Below are 4,977 nucleotides of genomic sequence, written 5' to 3'. Positions count from 1 at the left end.
ATTTATTGGGGGTTCATTAAAAAAAATTTCGCTTTCAAAAACATTATCCAGCTCCAAGCAAGAATCGTATTCAAAAGGTGTATTTTCATCTATGTTGCCAATCATCGTCCCGCATAGGCCCCCCTGCCCGTGCCTATCCTGATCACTTAAATAATAAATTAATATTTACATACATAAAATGAAATTATGCAATTATTAATCAAACCATACAAATCTAATCATCGAAAATTACTTGAATTAGATATAATATGAGTTAATACACGAAAAGTTTACTATTAGGATTGCTTTACCTCAGAACACTTAAATACATAAATTTCTTTTGGAACTAAATAAATAAAATTGTTATTGAATAGCTTAAATTAAATTAATGGTATTTTGGTGTAATAAATATTATAAAATAACTAATGGACTTTACTTGCATCCCTTGCATCTCAATTAAATACTGAATGAATAATTCTACTAATTTTACATGCAAAGAAACATGCTATTACAAAGATTGAACTGAGGTAACAAATAATTTAATGAAATATTTCACTTATTAAACTCCATGCAATTGTTCAACACATGATCTTTAGAGTACTAGATAATTAGTTTTTCTCTCAATAGTAGTGATAAAGGCTGGTAAAAAAAAATAAGTCAACACTTGCAAATAATAAATAAAAGTTAATGAATAATGAAACATATTTATGTTGCAAAATCATGCTTAAAAAAAAAAAAAAATGTGAAAGACATAAACATAACATTAACAACGACCTTGATTAAATGAAACATTAAAATAGTGATTCTAAATTTAAATTCAAAGAGCAAAGCTAACTGAACTGAGATCAATAAATATTTTGATAAAAATGAAACTACTTTAGCTTTAACCATAGAAAGAAACATAACTGAATACAACATATAAGTTTATCATAAAATTAAAATATTATAAATTTTTATTTTGTAGTAGATTTGTAGTATATTTTATGCATGCCTAAAATAAATTATGAAAAAAATTGTAGTTTTACCTAATTACTGTTAACATCATCGTATTTATCCAAGTCTGCCTTCTGCTGGATCCGGATGGCGGCTGCTTCCTCGGACAGCTTGACGAGGATCTTGCCATTGACGAATCCCGCGTAGTGCAGCTTCCCTGCCTTTTTCAGTCGTCTGGCCCGCCCCAGGATGGTTTTGTTGAGAGGTGTCAGATGCTCGTTGACGTACACCTTCCCTGGACGAAGGTTTGCGGCGATCTCCCTGGTCTCGATGGTCTTCTTGTTCCTCGCCGCTGACAGCCAGGCGTCCTTCGCTGTTCTCGAGGTGAATTGCACGATGATGGGAGGGTGGTCGTGTTTATCCGAGAACAAACGAAGTGAAGTCGTTACTAATTTTGTTATTAGGCAAGCTCTTTGATCACTTATTTTGTCGCTGTTCAATTTTATTTATTTCTTATTGCATGTCATCTCGAGGAAAAATTTATATTTCATACTAATTATTAAAATAGAATACGAATTCTTTGTATATTTATTGTAATCTACCTGGTTATTGATCGTTGGCATGTAAAATAACTAGAACATGAATTATATTGGATTACCTCTTTTTGTTGTTACCTGTGTCCTTGATTATAAAATGTTTGTGTGTCATCCTATAAGCATTTCGCGAATTTGCGTGGCGTCTTCAGGGGGTCTTCTCAAGTTATCTTCTTATTATGATTTGACTTTGCCTATTAACACTGTAGTCTATATATTTACAAAATATTTACATGCACGCGGTCACTAGTATCTCCTCTTCAATGGGGTCTCTTCAAGAGTCAAAATAAGTATCGACCATAGCATGGTGTACCCCAAGAATCGGTGTTAGGTCCCCTTTTGTTTGGCATCATATTAACCTAGGAGGCGTTCGCAGACGCGTCCAAAAAATTGAGCGGAGTCATCAGAGGGCATTAATGCCATTAACCCTCACCATAAAGCTTCAAAATGATTTATAAAATTTCATACAATTTCAAACAGACAATAGATTATAATTATGTAGGGATAACTTTTATTGATTAGTCAATTAATTTCAAAGAATGTGAATATTTTAAACTAAAACTCAAAACTCGTTATAACAGTACGTGGTACCAAACGTTCAGCCGTTCTTCTGGAAATGATGGTCCGAAAAGCAGTCCATATATCGTTCGAGTGGGCTCACTCACGGCCGCCTTTAACTCAAGGCCGCGGCCTTCGAAATGGCATCGTCACAAGTGGTGTTGTAACAGCTGTTTTATTTGGAAGCAGCTAATGGTATTTGTGAATTTACGAAAGATTGGTTAATGGACTATGACAATATTGACTCCACTTAAAATGTACAGATATAGATTTTTAATTCATATTGTTTCGGTTTTCAATTTTGTACGTACTATTTTCAATATTTTAATAAATTTATGTTCGTCATAAATATAAATTTAAATCAATAAAGTGCGAATTAATGAGCTGATGTCACCTGTCTGCCATGTTATCTTATGGGACGTCTGGCGCTAAACAACATTACTTGCAATGTTGCCAATTCTACCGGGCCGCGGCCTGCCAGGAGTTAAAGGTGGCCGTGGTTTTAATTGTGCAAATATGTTTTTATATAGTACCTTTGTGTATCCAATAGTCAATGATAGTACCTTTGACTATTAATAAAACAACTAGACATTCCATCCCCATGTTGAAGTTGTAGCCAGGTTTTTGTCATACCCGTGCTTCGCAACGGGAAGAGTACGCTAAAAAGAATAATTATGTTCCATATATTTGCTGTATAAAGATAAACTTTCAGTGATTTACAAAAAAGTATTAACTGGCTACTCCGTTTTCCAAACATTATTTTCGGGGAAATAAACCATACAAACACAATAGATTTTTGTTAACAAATAGGAAAAAAACAGAAATTCGATAAGTCATTGACCTATGCATTTAAAAAATAAAACAACTTATTCCCACAATATCAAAAATTATTTAATAAATTAAAAACATAAACATGACTCTGAAAAATCCTACTTTGATAATTCTCATTTTAGCGAATTTCCCTATAGGGAAGTAGCTATTACCGTAGGTGGCACGGTAAGACCTAGACCCGGGACCGATTTACTTTTTCATTTTGATGTCCCCAGAGGCCAAAAACACTATTCGTTCAAATTTTTATATATGTATATATATATATATATATATATATATATATATATATATATATATATATACGTCCGTGAACGCGATAACTTGAGTAATTTTTGTCTGATTTTGATGAAATTTGGTTTAAAGGTGTAAAGCGGGATAAACTTGAATGAGTTCGCGAACCAGCACGATCGGACCATGGGAACGGGGCTTTACGGGGGGTTTTATGGGGTAAAAATTGGTTTTTCTCACTTTTGACCCTCAAAACACAAAATTTCCCAATTTCTCTTTAGACCTTTTTTAAGAGCCTAAAAAAAAAAATTTAGTATATAAAAGTATTTTTGTTCGATTATTAGTAACGGAGAACATTAAGAAAATTGTAAATTTAAAATTCCCATGTTATTCTTATGGAGAATATTATCGAATGTTGTAGTTTGCTTGTTTATGAATATATTTTGATCAAACTTGGCAAATTTATTTATTTTGTACTAAGCTATCAATATTTTACTCAAAAACACACTTTATTAGTTTCCTTGTAGCAGCAAACCTAGGTACTCGTTAAACCTAATGTTATTAAAATATATTTAACTGAAAATCAATTCAGACAAATGGAAATTCGCTTAGTCGGCAGGTTTGCTGCAGCGGGGGGGTATTGTATTACAGTACAGCTTTTTGTTGCTGCTTGGTTCAACCATAGATAAAACATACTCCCTTAGTAGATTTCCCATCCTTATGGAACAGCTGAAGCCAATTTTATTGTTAGTTCTGTCCGTTTTTCTGTAGAGGTCGTGTTTTGTTTACAATTTGTTTCCCGTTATTACAGCCATTTAAGACCTCGTTTAACCAAATAATACGATCTAATCATAAACAATAACTTGTCCCCTAGTTATATAACCAAACAGTAAAGCACAAATCAAGAAATTAACCCTAAATTAACGAAAAACGTGCTTCAAAATTTACAATGGGATGAGAAGTCTACTTGTGTTGGTTAGTCTATGGTTCAACTGTTGTCATCAATTTAAACAATGAATAGTGCTGCACCCTGTCGGTAAACCTTTTAACTTTTTAATGCTATTGAACATCACAGAATCAAATTGTTTAGTTGAAACAGCTGTTAAGATGCTTTATTTCCATTTAAATAAGAGTACTCATCATAAGGTTAACATACCCCCGCCGCAGCAAACCTGCAGACTAAGCGAATTTCAACTCGTCTGATTACATTATTACTAAAATATTTCTATTAATAAGACATATTTATTCCCAATTTAAATAACATTAGATTTAACGAGTGCTTAGGTTTGCTGCTACGGGGAAGGTAAAAAGTGTTTTTTGACCATACGTCAATAGTATAGGATGAAATAATAAATAAATAAATTTGCCAAAAAACATGGGAAACTTCAGTGCACCTTTTGAAGGATCTGCACCAAACTTCACACAAACCATCCTTGAAGAAAGCTTAATAATTTCTAAAAGTTTCATTGTAATCTGTCGAGTGGTTTTGGAGTCAATAACGTTTAAATATGTATACAATCTTCCTCTTTTATTAATATAGATTACTTTCCAAATATATGGGATATTGAAGAATAATATCACCAGTTACCATATTTCAGTGGCTATTCATGATATCCAATGGTATGGCTGCAAAAATAATAAGCTGTCCAGATTTGATGAAGATGGATATTTGGAGGGATCATTAAAACACGGACTAGGGATAACTAGGGATTTTTTTTGACGTTGGCGTAGTTAAAGGTGGCCATTGGTGAATGGTGGCATTGGCCCAGGGGTATTTTTTTTGTGGTTGGAAACACTGCTAGTGCTGTTATTTTGTTGTCCACTCTCAGCACACACAGACACAGCAGTCAGCAGT

Source organism: Macrosteles quadrilineatus, unplaced genomic scaffold (assembly GCF_028750875.1).
Source record: "Macrosteles quadrilineatus isolate MER2022 unplaced genomic scaffold, UCM_ALF_1.0 Scaffold_4__1_contigs__length_99947679, whole genome shotgun sequence".
NCBI lineage: Eukaryota > Metazoa > Arthropoda > Insecta > Hemiptera > Cicadellidae > Macrosteles > Macrosteles quadrilineatus.
The sequence above is the reverse complement of the archived record's forward strand: the minus strand, read 5'-3'. Positions refer to the sequence as shown.